This window comes from Amblyraja radiata, chromosome 11 (assembly GCF_010909765.2).
Source record: "Amblyraja radiata isolate CabotCenter1 chromosome 11, sAmbRad1.1.pri, whole genome shotgun sequence".
Lineage (NCBI taxonomy): Eukaryota > Metazoa > Chordata > Chondrichthyes > Rajiformes > Rajidae > Amblyraja > Amblyraja radiata.
Genome location: NC_045966.1, coordinates 52,127,830 through 52,148,168, shown reverse-complemented (window position 1 = coordinate 52,148,168; position 20,339 = coordinate 52,127,830). Strand labels below are relative to the sequence as shown.

Sequence of the window (20,339 nt, the reverse complement as noted above, 5' to 3'; positions counted from 1 at the left end):
GGGCGAGTCCAGAACCAGGGGCCACAGTCTTAGAATAAAGGGAAGGCCATTTAAGACTGAGGTGAGAAAAAAACTTTTTCAGCCCTTGAGTTGTGAATTTGTGGAATTCCCTGCCACAGAGGGCAGTGGAGGCCAAATCACTGGATGGATTTAAGAGAGAGTTAGATAGAGCTCTAGGGGCTAGTGGAATCAAGGGATTTGGGGAGAAGGCAGGCACGGGTTATTGATTGGGGATGATCAGCCATGATCACAATGAATGGCGGTGCTGGCTTGAAGGGCCGAATGGCCTCATCCTGCACCTATTTTCTATGTTTCTATGTTACAGGTACACCGATAGAGTTGTTGTCTTACAGCACCGGAGACCTGGGTTTGATCCTGACTACAGATGCTATTGTTGTATGTTCTCCCTGTGTTTGTACATTCTCCCCGTGAGTGCGCAGGTTATACACTTGTTTTCCCAGGGAGCACTGGTTTCTTTCCACATTCCACGAAGGTACAGGTTTGTAGGTTAATTGGCTTCTGTAAAGTGTAAATTGTCCCCGGTATGTAGGATAGTGCTAGTGTACGGGGTGATTGCTGGTCGGCGCGGACTCGTGGGCCAAAAGGCCTGTTTCTGTGCTGCCTCTCTAAACTAAACTAAACTAAACACAATACAAAGAGAGTGTACACATAATGTGACAGATTTATAACCCGGGATCCCTTCTAACGTACACAGGTTATACGCTGGCAGATATCTATTTAAAATAGTCTTTTCAGCACATAACTTGGGGAAGATCTCAGTATCATCTTCAACCAAATTAGTAATTTTATTACAATTCTTAAATGATGGGCTTCATTGATTGAACCTGATAGTAAATAGACAATAGATAATAGACAATTGGCGCAGGAGTAAGCCATTCGGCCCTTTAAGCCTTATTCAATGTGATCATGGCTGATCATCCACAATCAGTACCCCATTCCCGCCTTCTCCCTATATCCCCTGACGCCGCAATCGTCAAGAGCCCTATCTAGCTCACTCTTGAAAGAATTCAGAGAACCGGCCTCCACCGCCCTCTGAGGCAGAGACTTCCACAGACTCACAACTCTCTGTGTGAAAAAGTGTTTCCTCATCTCCGTTCTAAATGGCTTACCGCTTATTCTTAAACTGTGACCCCTGGTTCTGGACTCCCCCAATATCGGGAACATGTTTCCTGACTCTAGCGTGTCCAAACCCTTAATAATCTTATATTTTTAATAAGATACGCTCTCATCCTTCTAAATTCCAGAGTATACAAGCCCGGCCACTCCATTCTCCCAGCATATGACAGTCCCGCCATCCCAGGATTTAACCTTGTGAACCTATGCTGCACTCCCTCAATAGCAAGAATGTCCTTCCTAAAATTTGGAGACCAAAACTGCACACAATACTCCAGGTGTGGTCTCACTAGGGCCCTGTACAACTGCAGAAGAACCTCTCTGTTCCTATACTCAACTCCTCTTGTTATGAAGGCCAACATGTCATTCGCTTTCTTCACTGTCTACTGTAAAATATAGCTCTTGCAATGTAATGTGTAATTTTCTTTCACAATTTATCTTCAGTGATCTTTGAAGAGATTGAAGAAGATATAGTCAATTGAAAGGTATGAAAATTGGGTGCAGATAACAAGATGGTCCATTCCACCTGTGTATGATTAGATTGAGAGCTGAATGAGTCCATTTCTATCAATACAATGACTAGGCTCTGGGACCAACAATTATGACTTCTCCCAGGTAAAAACTGGAGACAAACTTAAAGCCATTGGATTTGATTCTAGTCTAAGGGTCGAGCAAGTGACCTATTAGTAATGAGAATACAAAATATGATGAGTCACCTGAATGGTTCCTGTCTGAAAATAGAGTCAGGTTAGCATCAGTCAAGTTACTGAAATATGGTATCATTAAACTAGAGAGTGAATATGATGGGTTTTAACCCCCCCCCCCACTGCACTGGAATGGGTCTCTATTATATGCTCAAGTCTGTAAGTGGGGCTTAGATGTTTGAGGCAAATAGTGGAGTTTGAAACTGAAGAAGACATTGCTACTCTGATAGGGAGGTCATTGGATGACTGGAAGGTCAGGGTGTGTGAAGAAGAAAACATAATCTGATAGCATCATGTGCAAGGTTTTTTTTAGGACCATTGATCTTTCTGGCAAGTGATTGAGAGTTGCGAATTGAGAAAGATTAAGCAAGGAGCAGGAATGGGATGAGGAGGCAGCTGGATATTTAATTCTGGCGAGTTGTGATGTTTCACAATGAGAACGGAGCAAGTCTGGAGCAGTGTTAGAGGAGCAGAGGGACATAGATACATCGATACATAGAAAATAGGTGCAGGAGGAGGCCATTCGGCCCTTCGAGCCAGCACCGCCATTCATTGTGATCATGGCTGATCATCCTCTATCAATAACCCGTGCCTGCCTTCTTCCCATATCCCTTGACTCCACTAGCCCCTAGAGCTCTATCTAACTCTCTCTTAAATCCATCCAGTGACTTGGCCTCCACTGCCCTCTGTGGCAGGGAATTCCATAAATTAGCAACTCTCTGGTTGAAAATGTTTTTTTTCACCTCAGTCTTAAATGACCTCCCCTTTATTCTAAGACTGTGGCCCCTGGTTCTGGACTTGCCCCACATTGGGAACATTTTTCCTGCATCTAGCTTGTCCAGTCCTTTTATAATTTTATATGTTTCTATAAGATCGCCCCTCATCCTTCTAAACTCCAGTGAATACAAGCCTAGTCTTTTCAATCTTTCCTCATATGACAGTCCCGCCATCCCAGGGATCAATCTCATGAACCTACGCTGCACTGCCTCAAGCACAAGGATGTCCTTCCTCAAATTAGGAGACCAAAACTGTACACAATACTCCAGATGTGGTCTCACCAGAGCCCTATACAACTGCAGAAGAACCTCTTTACTCCTATACTGAAATCCTCTCAACAATCCATTAGCCTTCTTAACTGCCTGCTGTACCTGCATGCCAACTTTCAGTGACCGGTGTACAAGGATGCCTAGGTCTCACTGCACCTCCCCCTTACCTAACCTAACCCCATTGAGATAATAATCTGCCCCTTGTTTTTGCCACCAAAATGGATAACCTAACATTTATCATTTTATGCAGTCATAAACGATGTGATCTGTGGAAGTGAAACTATTAGAATATAATTTAAATACGTTGATTCCATATCTAGAACCTTCGAATTCAAAAGTGAGACAGTTAAAGGCCTGTTTCACGAGCATGCGACTGCATGCGGCAAGCGCGACCCATACGGCCTCGCGGGGCCGGTCCCACTTCGATCGCCGGAGCCGTATGGAGTTATGCGGAGCTGGTCCCGACATCGCGCGGGGCTCTGAAAAACTGACACCGTTCAAAAATTCCGCGCGGCAACGGCCTGCCGGTCCGCAGCCGCATTGAGGCCGTACGCACCGCATCGACGGGCGTACGCACCGTCTCGACGCCGTATGCACCGTCTCGACGCCGTATGCAGCGTCTTGACAGCGTACGCCTAGCGCGAACTTCCCGCGGACTTCGCTCGAACTTAATGCAACTAGTACCTCCACGCGGCCCCCGCTTCCGGTTTGGTCGCGCTCACCGCATGCAGTCGCATGCTGGTGGGACAGGCCCTGTACAGGGATCACTCGACCTCCGCACGGCCCCCGCTTCCGATTTGGTCGCGCTTGCCGCATGCTGTCGCATGCTCGTGGGACAGGCCCTTAAAGCTGCGTACTTTTCAACAAAATTTGAATTTGGAACACATTAGGAGTGTGGCACAGGACATATCGAATGCACTGGTTTGGACAAGTGTTGTGAGAAGATTGTTATGTAAGTCTTCTTTCTCAAAATGTAAATGAAATTACATCCACTCTTCCACTGCACTCAAGGTATTTGTGAACGTTATTTCCATGGCTAACAGTGAATTTTGAGTTGGCTGGAGACTGAATTATCTTCTTGACAGTAATTCACCGTGCCCTGGGTACATTGACTAAGCCTGCTGCATGCAGATTAGGAATAAAAATAAGCATCCATATGCGACTTCTGAGCTGCATAACAGTTGGTTCCAGAACTCACATAGGGTATGCAAAAATGATAATAGACATCGGTATTTGCGGATGGATTCATCTCTCTGCTGGATGTGTTTTGTTATTCCTTTAGGCAGGTTTTCCCACAAATATCATATTTTCCCGTTGCCAATATATTCATCGATTTGCTTTCTTTTCCCTGGTGCCATTGATCCATGGCCCAGCAACATGCTACCAGGAGACAAAACTGTTTGGATTAAACCTTTTTGTACACCTAGAAGAAATATTCATATGCTCACAGACACATGCAGAGCTATTCATCCAAATCCATTTTGATAAATGATTTGTTGAAAAAATTGTGTTCACAAGGCTTAATAAAAAAACTGTGATGTGCAGCTGAAAATAAATTAATCTAGTGAAGTGAAATTATGAATATGAAGGGGAATGGAAAGAACCTTAAAGGGAAATCTGAGTAAGGACAGGAGAAAGGGGCAGAGAGAATATAATGTGGGAACATATGAGGTTATCCACATTGTCGACACTATAGAAAGTCAGGAATGATTGGGTTAACATATGATGAGCGTTTGAAGGCACTGGGCCTGTACTCACTGGAGTTTAGAAGGATGAGGTGGGACCTCATTGAAACTTACCGTATACTGAAAGGCCTGAATAGAATGAATGTGGAGAGGATGCTTCCACTCGTGGGAGTGTCTAGGACCAGAGGCCATAGCCTCAGAATAAAAGGACATACCTTAAGAAAGGAGATGAGGAAGAATTTATTTAGTCAGAGGGTGGTGAATCTGTGGAATTCATTGCCACAGATGGCTGTGGAGGTCGTCAATGGATATTTTTAAGGTGGAAATTGAGAGATTCTTGATTAGTAAGGGTGTCAATTCTGGAGAAAAGGCAAGAGAATGGGGTTGAGATGGAAAAATAGTTCAGTCATGATTGAATGGCGGAGTAGACTTGATGGTCTGAAATGCTTCATTCAGCTCTAGAACATATGACAGCATTTATATTTTAAGATTGGCTAGTGTTGATGTTCTAAGAGGCTTTGGTGCAACTGGAAACCAACAAGCAGGTGAAACGTGATTAAGAATGCAAATCATTGAACTGATAGCTGTGGGTCTCCACTTACACTGTGCCCTGGGGATTCTCACATGCCATTGTGGTGGCTGTTTAAGTCTATGTTTGATTTTTATGTGGTTATGTACCTTGGTGCTTTTGTGTATGACTGTTGGCAAATCAAATTCCTTGTATGTTTACATACTTGGCTAATAAATTAATTACAATACAATTCATTACAAATTGTATGTGAGCAAAAAGATGGATGAACTGAGCGAGTCGAGTGAATGGACAAACAACATTTTGGGTCGGGACTATTCTTCGAACTTTAGCCTTTATTACAATCAAATTATAATACAGGAGTAAGGAAGTCTTACTGCAATAATACACGAACCAACACCTGGGATTTGGGTACACTTCCAGTCCTCTTACCTAGGAAAGATACACTTGCCCTAGAGTGCAGTGCGTGCAGTACAGGATTACATTCTCTGGAGATTGAAGATTTTGTTGAAACTTACAAAATTCTTGACAGACTGGATGCAATACAATACAATACAATATTTATTGTCATTTGAACCTCAGTGAGGCTCAAACGAAACTCTGTTTCTACAGCCATACAAACAAAAAACGATTCTTACTAGACACACAACCAAGCAACCACACAAACAGCCATCACAGTGAACCTCCTCCTCACTGTGATGGAAGGCAAAGTCTTTTTTCTCCCCTGCTCTCCATTTTTCTCCCGATGATGAAGCCCCAGGCGGGTGATGGTAAGACCCACGGCCATTTTAGGCCGCGCCGGGCGATGTACGGCCCCGCTCCAGGCCCAAAAGTCAAAAAGTTGGAGCCCCCGGCAGGCGTTCGAATGTCCCGCGGCCATTAAAGCGGCGCCAGGCGATGTACGGCCCCGCTCCGGGTCGTTCCAACCCCGCGATACGGGCTGGAGAAGTCGCATTGCGGGAGCTCCGGAAAGCGGTCTCCCACCCGGACCCGCGAGCTCCCGATATCACAGTCCACCGGACCTGTGGCTGCAGTTGGAGCCTCCGAGCCTCCGAGCTCCGGGGTCGGGCCGCAGCAGCGAGCCACCACCGCTCCCCACGCTCCGAGGCCGGCCAGCCCCACGATGGTGAGTCCGCAGCTCCGCAGGCTCTGCGACTGGAGCCCCCAGGTCGTCTCGGTTGGAGGCCGCTCCACGGTGCTAGGCCCCAACGACAACGGAGAATCGACATGGAAAAGGTCGGGTCTCCCGTGCAGGGAAGAGATTTTTTAAAGTTTCCCCCTCCCCCCGCCCCCCACATAAACAGTTAAAAACAGTATAAAAAAAACACAACAAACTACATTTAACTAGACAAAAATATTTTAAAAGACAGACAACCTGTAGGGGCCGCTGCAACAGTGAGTCGTGCCGCCAACGAGGATGCAAAGAGGGATGATTTTCCTGGCTGAGGATAAAACTAAGGAGTCACAGTTTCAGAATAAGGGATCGCTTTGGTAAAATTTGGGTAGGATAGAACTAGCGTATCGGTGATCCTGGTCGGCATGGACTCGGTGGACCGAAGATTAATGAACTGACTTGCACAACATTCATTTTTCCTCGACAATGGACCACCCTCTTCCACTGCCATGGACTCATCGTGTTTTGTATTAAAGTCTTTTTTTATTCGCACAGTCTTTATCTTTTCACTGTCATACAAAATCGATGTGCATTGTCTGAGATTCAGATTCAGATTCAGATTCAGATTCAATCTTTATTGTCATTGTGCAGTGTACAGTACAGAGACAACGAAATGCAGTTAGCATCTCACCCAGAAGAGCGAACATAGAAAAATGGAACAGGAGTTTGTGTGTCTGTGACAGTGCTGCAAACATGATTTCCATTGTACTGCAAACCTCACTGTGCTTGTGCATATGGCAAACAGTAATTGATTTGACTTGGCTGGATGATGTTCAAGGAGGAGGGAAATAAGGAAATGTTTCTACACACAGGTGGTGATGAATCTTTGGATTTCTCCTTCTTGCAGGACACTTTGAAGCTTGGTCTTTGAACTCAAAGACCAATCATTTTCTGAATATGAATGTATTCAAAGGTAATATTGGCAATGCAGGGCCATGACTCTGTGGTACTGTACAAGATCTTGAGGAAAAATACACAAGAGGTTCAAGGGCTGGATGGTGTGTTCCTGCTCCCCTTTGCATTATGTGTTTTTTTTGTCAGATTTTTACCACATGAGTAATTCTCCTGCTCTGTTGGCAGTTAAATATACTCCCTGAAGTGGGGTGTTCAATATTCTAGATGGAGGGTAATCAATTATTTACATAGGTTTGTGTAATATCTGCCTTTTGTACAGTGAGCCTCTTCTTATTCCATGTGGCCCTTTAACAATTTGTCCTCCCACATTCACCGTTTCAAACTCTACAGGACTCCCATTAAAAGGCGCGTTGTCCATCCATCACCAGTCTTAAAATAGGAAGTGTTGATGTTACAAACAATATCACAGAGTTCTGTCGGACTCAGCCAGTGAAGCAGTACAAATACCCAACAGCACAGAGGAACTATATGTATATTTTTATTTACTCATTTTTCAGGATTTGCCCATCACTGACTGCCCTTGAGAATTGCACATGGTTATTTTTCAAAGGGTATTCTTGTTGCAATTGCATTGAATGTTAGCAGCAGAGCAGGAAAGAGGTGCGATTTGGTGACATTCTCCTATTTGGAAGGGCAATAATTTTAAGGTGCTTTGGTTTAAAATTCAGCATGTGGATTGGCTTGACATCCACGCAAGTTGGGTCGTTGAAAAGGTCCACCTGGTGAGCAGGCAGGAGAATGGAGTTGAGAGGGAAAGATAGATCAGCCATGATTGAATGGCAAAGTAAGCTTGATGGGCCGAATGGCCTAATTCTGCTCCTATCACTTATATGGAATGATTAATCCTTCAAAATAACCCTGTGGGCCTCAGGTGGAGTTAGTCCACCAGTAGAGATTAGAAGAATGAGAGGGGACCTCATTGAAACATACAGAATAGTGAAAGGCTTGGATAGAGTGGATGTGAAGAGGATGTTGCCACTAGTGGGAGAGTCTAGGACTAGAGGTCAAAGCCTCAGAATTAAAGGATGTTGTAGCGAGTCCAAACTTTGTGATCAAACGGTTTCTTTATTTGGTGAGATAAGTTTAACATACATGTGTGTTTGGGACTCTTTAACATAAGAGTCATTGCTGCTGCTGCTGCTGCTGAGCGAGGGTGTTGACTCGAGCTTAGCTACCTGTTGACTAACGATCTCTAGGTAAGATCTGCTGATGTAGCAGGACACTCCCCTTATCCCATGACATCACGTGACAGTCCTCGTAACCACTGATGAGGTTCGACAGTAAGTCATCTGACCATCAGGTGATGCCACAATGTTCCTTTAGGAAGGAGATTTGGAGAAATTTATTTAGTCAGAGGAGCCCAGTCAATGGATATTTTTAAGGCAGAGATAGATACCAGATGTTTGCCGTTTCATAAGCAGAGATAGAGAGATTCTTGATTAGCACAAGTGTCAGGGGTTATGGGGAGAAGGCAGGAGAATGGGGTTGGGAGGGAGAGATAGGTCAGCCATAAATGAATGGTGGGGTTGGCTATGGGCCGAATGGCTTAATTCTACTCCTATCACTTATGAAACGGCAAACATCTGGTAACAGGCAGAAGAGATTAAAATATCAGTCATGCTAATCTGATTGAAACTTCATCTGACAGCTGCTTGGTTAGCAGAAGGCTAGGGAGAGAACAATCCCTGTGGTATTGTAGCAGATGGTACCAACATATTATCCTACATATTATCCTGCATGTGTCCTGGCAGCAGAGCAATGGCAGCCTGGTAGAGCATGGTTGTTCTGTAAATGAGTTTCACTTTGATAATGTATTTTTGGCATGGAATAGGCCAAATAACACAAAGAACTGCACATTCAAACCTTTAGTTGATACAGATGAAGGCAGTGAGCTAATTAACCCTTAGCTTCAGTATTTAAGAGTCTCTTCCAAATAGAGAACAGAGAGCATAACATCACAGGAACAGGTCCTCTGGCTCTCAAGATTGATTGATTGATTGATTGATTGATTGATTGATTGATTGATTGATTGATTGATTGATTGATTGATTGATTGATTGATTGATTGGTTGATTGATTGATTGATTGATTGATTGATTGATTGATTGATTGATTGATTGATTGATTGATTGATTGATTGATTGATTGATTGATTGATTGATTGATTGATTGATTGATTGATTGATTGATTGATTGATTGATTGATTGACTGATTGATTGATTGACTTTATTAATCCCCTTACTCAGGGGAAATTCTGATGTCCTTGCAGCACACTAATAAAAATACAACACAGTATTCATGAAGAAATTCAACACCAAAACATAAAAACATCCCCGCATAGTGATTCCCACTGTGGGGGAAGGCACAAAGTCCAGTCCCATCCTCTTGTCCACCCAAAGTTGGGCCTATTGAGGCCTCCACAGTCGCCGCCACGGCGCCCGATGTTCTCGCCGGGTGATGGTACTCCGGCGTCGGGAGAACCCCCAGCGGCTTGGGGTGCCAGGAACGGCTGCCTTCCCACCGGAGACCAAGCCAACAGACCGCGCCGAACGGAGCTCCACACACTGGCGATCTCGGCAAGAGATCCCAGGCTCCGGGATGTAACGTTCAGCGTCGCAGCTGGCCGCTCCACAGAATCTAGTAACAGAATCACAGAGCTTCAAAGTCAAAGGGGTAAAGTTTAAAGGCGATGTGCTGGGCAAGTTTTTTTTACACTGAGAGTGGTGCCTGGAATATGCTGCCAGGTATGGTGGTGGAAGCAGATATGATTGTGACATTTCAGAGGCTTATTGATAGATATATGGACATGCAGGGAATAGAGGGATATGGATCACATGCAGGTAAAAGAGATTCACCATCACCCTCTGTCTTCTATAGAAAGCCAGTTCTGAATCCAAACTACCAAGTCACCATAGACCTCAAGCATCTTAACTTTCTGGATCGGGAGCGGCGACATTGACACAGCGGTAGAGTTGCTACCTTCCAGCGCTTACAGCGCCAGAGACCCGGGTTCGATCCTGATTACACGTTCTCCCCGTGATCGTATGGGTTTTCTCTGAGATCTTCGGTTTCCTCCCACACTCCAAAGACGTACATATATGTATGTTGATTGGCTTGGTATCAATGTAAAAAAATGTTCCTAGTATAGGATAGAGTAAGTGTGCAGGGATTGCTTGTAGGTGTGGACTCGGTGGGCCAAAGTGCCGTTACTGTGCTACCATGTGAGACTTTATCAATGTTAACATTCATGTAAACAACATCCACTGCCCTACAATCATCAATCGCCTTTGTAACCTCCTCAAATTAAACATCAACTTAGTAAAACATGACATGCCGCAGGCTGATTGGCCCTAATTAACCCATTATCTTCCAAATAAGAATCTATCCCTATGAATCCTCTCCTATAGCATCCTACTATTGATGTGATGCTATACAGCCTGTGATTTCTTTGTTTTTAAGAAAGGAAATAGAGATAATCAAAGGGGCAACATACAAGATACAATATATATTTATTTGTCACGTGCCAGATGACACAGTGAAATGTGATCACCATACAGCCATACTCTAAAATAAAGAACTCACCACACTATAGATTTAAACATAAAACATCCCCACACAGCAGAATCAAAAGTTTCCCACTGTGAGGGAAGGTACCAAAGTCAGTCTCTTCCTCGATGTTCACCCGTGGTCGGGGCCTCCGGAGCCGTCTGCAGTCGCCGCTATGGGCAGCCCGCCACTCAGGCCCGCTCGCTGGGATGTTGGCTCTCCGACGTCGGTACTGGAGGACAACCTCAGCGGCTTGGACCTCCAAAACGGCCGCTTCCCAATGTAGTCCGCAGCTCCCGACTTCCCCTGGCCGCGCCGGGCGGAGATTCAACGCTGGCGACCCTCGGCAAAGGGCCCCAGTACTCCACGATGTCGGTCAGCATCACCCACGTTGGGAGCTCCGCGAACCATAGCTCCATGATGTTGATGCTGCAGGCCCAACACTCCAGAGCTCCAAACGGCGCCTGCTCCGCGGTGAATCCAGCGGTGAGCCGCTGTAGTAGCTCTGGTCTGGTCCCCGGCAGGAAAGGCTGGTCCGATCCAGCTGGTAGGTCGTGAGGAGGGGGGGCGAGGACGCGACTCGGAGAAATAGTCGCATCCCCACCACGAAGCGACTGGGAAACAGTTTCCCCCTTACCCTACCCCCCTCTCCCACATAGAAAAGCTAAAGTAACCACAAAACAATCAGTTTAGACAAACAAAAATTAAAAAAAGGGAAAAAACGGACAGGCTGTAGGCAGAGACGCCTTCAATGCAGCGCCCCTAGTGGTCTCCTGTCTTGCAGGACCTTTCACCTAGCTAGAGGGGATATAATGATCTTTGTCAAGGCTCCTGTAATCTCCTCTCTTGACTCTCTAAATAACTTGGAATAGGTCATGTCATGACCTAGGTATTTGTCCACCTCAATATTTTTCAAGAGACAAACACCCCCTCTTCTCTTCATCTTATTGCCCCGGCAAATAAGAAATATGAGGCTCCCATGGAAACCATAATGTTGTGGCCTTTAAAAATAGAGGGAAAGTCAAAGAATTGTCAGCAAAGTGTTTGCAATATTAGCTCTGAAGCTTGAAGATGAAGTTCATGTTTTATTCTCCAGTAGTTTGGATATATTCTGCGAGGGTGTGAGCTGAAAACAAGGAGAATTTGTGTGACAAAGTTTTATCTATAAATCCCTAACCAAGAAGCAAACAAGTTGCGGATGCAAACTGAGGAAATCTGAAATAAAAGCAGAAATTCTCAGCAGGTCAGGCAGCATCTGTGGGGAGCTTAACAGAGATAATTGATGAATTAGGTGGTAAAAGACCAGTGACCTCAAATATTTCTCTCTGCAATTGCCACCAGCTGGCATGTATTTACAGCATTTTCTGTTTCAATTTCTAAAGGTAAGTCATTGCTGTATGGGATCCTTACTGAGGAATTAGGAATCTGGGTCATTAACTTCATCCATTTTTCTAGTGAGGGAGACCATCTGAAGAATTTGTAATCTGGATAAACCTCTCGAATCTCTTGGAAAACTCAGAAAGTCAGTGAGTGATGGTAGGTCTTGGCAAGCTTGTGGACTACATGTGTAGGAAGGAACTGCAGATGCTGGTTTAAACCGAAGATAGTCACAAAAAGCTGGAGTAACTTAGCGGGACAGGCAGCATCTCTGGAGAGAAGGAATGGGGGACATTTCGGGTCGAGACCCTTCTTCAGACTGAAAGTCACGGGAAAAGGACTACAATGAATTACAATAAACTAGAATAAACTACAGTAGCTACAGTCCGATTTTTACACATCTTCAATTTAATCTGAAAATAAAGCAGCAATTTTTATTTGCTGAAATAAACATTTGCCAGTACAGGCACTCCCCAATTTAAGTAAGGGATACGTTCCGTATGCAAGTCAGCTTTTACGCGTCGGAATCACCCCCTCCATCCCCTGCCCGGAATAACTCACCAAGAGTTAACTGTCAGCGGTGTTTGGTTGCATCTGGAACATTTTTTGCGGCTCACAGCATTCTGGGCAACCATCATCGTCATTCTCCGCTTTCTAATATGTTGACCCATGGGAACTAATTCAGATTAATAAGTACTAAATTATTCCATGATTAATATAAAAGAAGAAAAGGAAACATTATCTTCCTTTTCTATTGTCACAAATTGAAGGAAGTCTTATGTCCAATTTTTTCACAAATGTTGGAATCACTGCCTTACTTTTTGTGTAAGGACAACATAAAAATAAGAACCGGAACAAGGCATCCATCACCTTAAGCCTTTTCTAATATTCAATAAGATTGTGGCTAATATACCAATTTATCTTTGCCCTTCCTGTTCCCATGCTGTCCTGTGCTGCCTCCATTGCTAGAGTGAGGTCACATACAAGTTGGAGGAACATCACCTCATATTCCACTTGGATCACTTACAACCCAAAGGTATGAACGAACATTGAATTCTCCAATTTTCAGTAACTCCTACCAACCTCACCACTCCCTCACCCCTTTCTCCCTATATTTTCTTCTTCCCCTCCCTGGTGCCTCATCTGGACTTCCACTTATTTCTCCCCTCCCCTCCCCCACCACCTATATTCCTTCCTCTGGCTTCACAATTCACAACTCTTCAATCCATTTATCTCCCAACTTTTGTTTTTTCATCATTGGCCTTTGATCAAACATCTGCCTATTCTCTTCCTGCTTTCTTCAGCCCCACAATCAGTCTGAAGAAGAATCCTGAACCAAAACATCACCTACCCATATTATCCAGAAATGCTGCTTGACCCTCTGAGTTACTCCAGCACTTTGTCTTTTTTTGTAAACAAGTATCTGCAATTCCTTGTTTCCACCAATTTTCTTGTCTTTTCCCCATTTCCGTTGATCCCCTTCATGCCAATTTCATCCTTACGTTCGCTTAATGGCAGAATCCTCCAAAGTAAAGGGCTCGCAAATTCATACACTTCTAAAAAACAAATTCCTCCTGAACTTTACAAACTGCTTATCCTGAGTTTCTGCGATTAGTTTGGAGTCTCCAGTTAGAGGAAACGACTTTTCAGTTTCTAACCTATATGTTCCTCAGAATCATATGTTTCTTTATGATCACCTCTCGTTCTTCTAAATGTCATTGTCCCATCTCTGCCCACTCAATGATAAGACAATTCCCTCATTACAGGAATTAACCTTATAAATTTGCAAGGCATGTTACATTGCAGGCAAGAAACTCTGCAACCAGCCCAGGTAAATGCAAATGGGCTGGGACCATGGGCAACAATGACCAACAATGGAACCAACCCAGAAAGACCTTGTCCTAAGCTGAGAAACACTCAGCGTCAAGTTAAACGCCTTGTTATCTGTCGGAGAGAATGAAATTGAGGTTCAACTAAAGAAGGATATTAATTTGGTTTGTGAGAGCTGGGATGGTAAAGATTATCCACAAGATGGAGAGATTTAAAAGAAGATTTGGAGGATCTTTAAGTCTATATATTTGTATGGCATGATATGAATATCTTTGCCTGTATCCTGAAGGGATGTTTGAAGTTTATGCTTAGAAAATTCAGTCAGCATGCATGCAATTTAGAATTTGTGAGTTTCTGTTCTGCCGAAGGAACAGAATTAAAACTGAGTTAAGTGTTATAAGCCTCTTTCCCTGCAAGACCGAGGCTGGAAGATGTGGGCTTGAGAAAATTTTAACAACAAGCTTTGAAATAGTTAAACGACTGAGGTTTTGACTGAAGATAGACACAAAAAGCTGGAGTAACTCAACGGGACAGGCAGTATCTTGGGAGAGAAGGAATGGGCGAGGTTTCGGGTCGAGACCCTTCTTCAGGCCAAAGACCCTATAGCGGAGCAAGATAGACCACTCCTGCTAAATGCAATGGGGCTGACGTGTAGTACACAACGGAACGGAACATGGGCTTTTTTTTCATCCATTTCCGTAACCGGACCCGACCCGACCCGACTCGCAGTGTAATCAACGTTGCAGGGGAACAGTTTGTGTTAATAAATTAAAATTCTGAAAATGAGGAGAAGATTTTTACCAAGTAACTTTTATTTTTACGAGGATGTTTCCGTAACCGGCTTCTGTCTCTGCACTATTATCCCAATTGATCTTTGGTGCGGAGACGGAAGCCGGTTACGGAAATGGGGCCTTAAATTATCCATGAATCTGCCCATGACTGTACTACGTCTTTTTCATCGAGTTGACCACCTTGCTCGCTATAGGATCTTTGCTTCAGACTTTGACTGCATTGCTATTCTTCAAAAATGAATTGCTTTCAGGCTTTTGTTTCAGCTAGTGTCTGGTGGATGATGTTGGATTTGCATTTGAATGACAAGATAAGAAAGAGAGAAGCACTATAGGAGATGGCGTCATTTGCACTGGTATCTATCTAGATGTAGTCCTGCATGCAACCTGACTATCAAGTGCTAATTATTTCTTTGTACTTATTATTAAAGCTCCGCTTGGTTGCAGCTTAATGGTTTTTTGCTGAACAATTATATCTCTGATTAATGCACTTTTATGAAATGAATGTTGTTTGATTATGAATTTACTTACAGCCAGACAGTTCATTACTTTCAAAGCTGTTAACAGCATGTAAAAATAAATCTTACAGGAAGGTTAAAAAATAAGATGAAAGATGTCTAGGCCTTATTTCTAATGGGAAAAGGGGGGGGGGGGTGCAATCTGAAAAAAAAGAGAACAAGGAGGCACTATGTTACAGGTTCCAAAGCTAAATATGGAATAAAGTGATCAATGATGAAATGAAGGAAGCAGAACAACTGAAAACTCTTTGGTTTGGAAATCCAATCTCATTTCTATAACTTTGTCTTGAATCGGTGAAGTCGAGACTCAAAGACGTTTGGTACACCCAAATGTAATCGAGCAATGAAGAAATTGAACGTAATATCAAAGTAGCGGGCAACATTTTTAATGTAGGAGTATTCTCCTGGATCCATGGTTCCATGTATTGTCATATGCATTTACTTTTGCTTTTGCTTATACACTGCTTTTTGACTATTGAGAGCCCATTTACATGACTAACCTCAAGTTGCCATGCTCAGGACAAACATTATGGGCCAAAGGGCCCATTCCTGTGCTGCACTCATATTTTTCTTGGGCAGCTTACAACCCAGTGGTATGAAAAATGATTTCTCAGATTTCTCTGATGCATTCCCACTCTCTCCATCGCACCCCTACCAAAGTCGCACCAGCTTCTCGTTCTCATCTAGCAAACAGCTAACTGTTATGGGAATAGCGCCATCGGTGGTGCAGTACTGATGATGCAATACCCATGAGGCAGTAGCCAAGATGGATGGCTGAACCCAAGGCCCGAGTGTAAAGCCTCTGTTAATTAGTTGTGTAACTGTAATGGAGCAGTTTAAAGTAAAGAAACACAATATTAAAGCACTAACAATGGCCTATTTCCTTTATCATCGTTACTCTTTTGCATATCTTTCATTCATTTGTTCTATACTCTCTACATCACCGTCTAAATCTTTTGTTTCCCTTTGCCCTGACTCTCAGGCTGAAGAAGTGTCTCGACCCAAAACGTCACCCATTCCTTCTCTCCAGACATGCTGCCTGTCCTGCTGGGTTACTCCAGCATTTTGTGTCTATCTTCTATACTGTTGTATGTTCTCTAAGTCACCATTAAACTGATTAGCACAAAGTAATCCAATAAACCTTGAACCAACCGGTAACAGCAACATGTCTCACAATCATGGCGAAATAAATCAATCTGTGGTTGATGAATCACAAGGAAGTTGAGGACAGAAGGAACATTGGAACTAAAGCAACTTGGAACTGCACTGCTTAGTCCACTCTGGCAGAAATATCCTGGGAATCATGGAACGAAAGTCACCTACAGATTCAACATTTTGAATTGAAGAGTTCACAGGCTCGGCGATTGTTTCGCTGAACACCTCCGCTCAGTCCACCTAGACCTACATAATCTCCCGGTTGCCAAATGCTTTAACTCCCCCTCCCATTCTCATACTGAGCTTTCTGTCCTGGGCTTTCTCCACTGTCAGAGGGAGGCCCAACACAAATTGGAGGAACAGCACCTCATATTGCCCCAACGGTATGAAAATTGATTTCTCTAATTTCAAGTAAACCTGGCTTTCCCTCTCTCATTCTCTGACCAGTCCTCCTGCTTAAATATTACACATTGTATATTACACATTGTATGCCACTCTGTTACCTTCCCCTCAGCTAACAATGAACCATTCTACATTTCCTTATCACCATCTGCTTTGATCTGTCATTTTCACAGCTTACCCTTCCATATCTCCAGACTCCCTCTCTCCTGACACTCAGTCTGAAGAAAGATCTCGAACTGAAATGTCACCCATTCCTTCTCCTCCGAGAAGCTGTGTATCCTGCGGAGTCACTCCAGCATCTTGTGTCAAACATTTTGAGTGATTGATCGCTCTCCAACAAAAGGACTTGATCACTCAATTGTAAGTTCAATTATGCTTCTTATTAACAATTTTACTTCGGAGTCACGTGAGTGACTACGTGAAGAGACCCCGTCCAGGCGCACATGCATCATATCGTCAGATGCATAGCGACTGCGACTGCGTTGGGAGGAGCAGAGCCCTCCAAGCGGTGAGTGAACGAAAACCTGAAGGTATGTACTTTTACTTTCACTTTCAGGCCAATTTTCTTCCGTGGAGACTGTGTGCTGGGAATCAGGCAAGTCGAATTATGGAGAAAAGTGGGAAAAGTAAAGGGAAACGCACCGCAGTTAGAACTCAAGAGGACAGAATGTCTGAGAGTAGAGGGCGCCCCATTAAAAAGTCGGCTGTAGAAAAACCAGCGACTGCTAAAACGGGATTCAGTATTAAATGTTCCCCAGTGATAAAAAAGGGGACAAAAAATGTTTTATGATAAATAAAAATCATTAACTGATTACATCAATGTTATGGTTGCATGTTATTGATTGTTTTTCACTCATATAGAGTCAATCAAATGCAGTGAGACGCCTGGATTGAATCTACGGCCTGCAATCACAGAAGCTTTAAAACCTTCACGTAGTCACTCACGTGACTCCGAATTAAAATAGTAAGATTAAACGAGAGCTTACCAGTTTGAAGTTTGATCTTTATTTTATGAGGAGTTACGTTGAGGGACTACGTGCCCTCCGCTCCCACCCTAATAAAGATCAACGGTAAGTTATGTTTGTTTCACGTAGCTTACTATTAAGCTTCGGTAACTATCATCTGTGATTTCACACCGCTGCTTTGAAGATTGACGCACGTGTGCCTGGATGGGGTCTCTTCACATAGTCCCTCAATGTAACTCTTCATAAAATAAAGATCAAACTTCAAACTGGTAAGTTCTTGTTTAATCTTACTATAAATTAGTGTAATCCCCGCTGATTTAGGTTTCTCACACCTAATATGAACAATGTAAAAATCATTTTTTAAATTAGTGCATATGTCAGCACCATTTTAAACCTATGTTGTATTGTTTCTCAAGTTAAAAAAAACCTCACTGTTCTCTGCTGGTGAACTCAGCATCTTTGGATGGAAATGGATAGAACGCCACTATTGGGGCAGGACCCTTGTTTAAGACTGAGGGGAGTAGATGGAGATAGCTGGTAACAAAAAAAGTGAGGGAGAGGGGTGGGGGAAGAACTGATGTGATAAGTGGTCGCAGGTAAGGAGGAGTGGTTGACAGATAAGTCAGGCAAGACAAAGAATGGTGGAAATAGTAAACATAGCTGGAGGGGAATATAGAACGGCACAAATGGTGGAATCTGGGAAAAAAATTAAGGTGGGGGGGGGATTCACATTTAGAACCAGAGGGAGGGATGGTGAGGAGAAGGAAACAAAGGAATGGGGTGACAGAACAAAGGGGTACCTGGGGTAATGACAGGTGGTTGAAGAGTGGATGGAGTAGATATAATGTATTTACAGGCTGTAAGGCCTACCTACCATGTACCATCATCCCATTCACTCCTAACCCAAGTTCATGAAAACCCAATGTTTCTGGGAAGCCTCTGCAGCTGTCAGGGGTTATGAAGGATGCAGGCATGAGAGAGGCATCAAGAGTTTTTTAGATAGGCACATGGATATGCAGGGAATTAAATATAAGAATCACGTGCAGGCATAGGAGGTTAGTTTAACTTGGTATCATGTTAGGTACAAAGATTGTGGCCAAAGGACCTGTTCCCACACTGTACTGTTCTATGTTTGATGTTCTGTTTGAGTTTCCATCACTTACAAATTAGAATGGGTGGGGATCTGCCTGCTAACATGTAAAGGAGGAGAATGACTTAGAACATTCCCATCCCTGCTACTTTCCCCTATACCACCTCCTTCACATCCATCTAGGGAAGCCACATTAGCGAGATCAATTGTAGACTTGGTGACCGTTTCGTTGAACATTTGCACTCAGTCTGTCATGGCCAACTGGATCTCCCAGTTGCTAATCATTTTAACTCAATTTCCCATTCCCACACTGACCTTTCTGTCCAGGGCCTCCTCTATTGTCAGAGTACGGCCGCATGAAACTGAAGGAACAGCATCTCATATTCTGCTCGAGTAGCTCACAACCTTTCTCTGGCTTCACAATTCGCAACTCTTCAATCCTTTAGCCTCACATCTACTGATTTTTCATCTCTGGCCTTTGTCCAACCAATTGCCTATCAAAATCGCCCCACGACAGTGTTGACCTATTGCCATCATGCTTTGTGCTGCTCTTTCTCTGAACTGCTGAGTTATTCCATCACTTTGTATCTGTATTTGTAAACCAACATCTGCAATTCCTTACTTGTAATAGTTTTGTTTAGACAAACAGCATGGAAACAGGCCCTTCAGCCCACCAAACCCACACCGACCAATGCTCACCCATACATTAGTTCTATCGTTCACATGAGGGACAATTTTTACAGAAACCAATTGACGTACAAACCTGCATTACTTTGGAATGTGGGAGGGAACCGGAGCACCCAGAGATAACCCATACAGTCAGAAGGGGATCATCCAAGCTCCCTACAGACAGCACACGTAGTCAGTATCATATCCAGGTCTCTGGCGCTGTAAGGCAGTAACTCTACCGCTGTGCCACTGTGCCACCCTGCTTAATCACTTCATGTCACGCTGGAATTGGAGAGCTTTGAACTGCCAACAAACATCACCTGCTGAACACTAGCTCTGAATTAGAATTGAGATCTGTGTGTATGGGGACCGATTATACTTCAATCTTATAATTATTTACAGTTTGTTCCCTTTGAATCATTCAACCAGTTTGCAATTTTTAAATATTCAGCAATCCAAACACATGTAATGTAAGTAGCATAACAGGTTAAAGGAAATTAGTTTATCGGGTCATCTTAATTACTCTGGCTGTTATTAGGAAAAGATTAGTTTAGCTATGACAAATTCACTGGCTCTTTGATACTGGCTCTTTGATACTGATCCCTACTTTATCAACTAATTGCGTGAGGGAACTGAGAATGAAGCAGTTACAGATTTGAAGCAAAGCCAGATACATTTACATACCTTATGCATTTCCAATAATTAAACTGGTCCTTTTATCGTGATTAGGAACAGATTTGGTTAGCAATAAATAATGCTGAAAAGCATACGTGCTGACTGCCTTTCAGCACTGCCTCATTAAAGAAGGTTT

The 20,339-nt window shown here is 43.5% G+C and overlaps 1 long non-coding RNA gene across 1 annotated transcript; it reads left to right on the top strand.

Moving 5' to 3' along the window:
• The first annotated feature begins 509 nt into the window (after window positions 1-509).
• Window positions 510-18,841, top strand: LOC116978804. The gene is made up of 3 exons (XR_004413561.1): window positions 510-521; window positions 8,684-8,689; window positions 18,804-18,841. It is a non-coding gene; the product is annotated as an uncharacterized LOC116978804 (long non-coding RNA).
• Window positions 18,842-20,339: the final 1,498 nt, after the last annotated feature.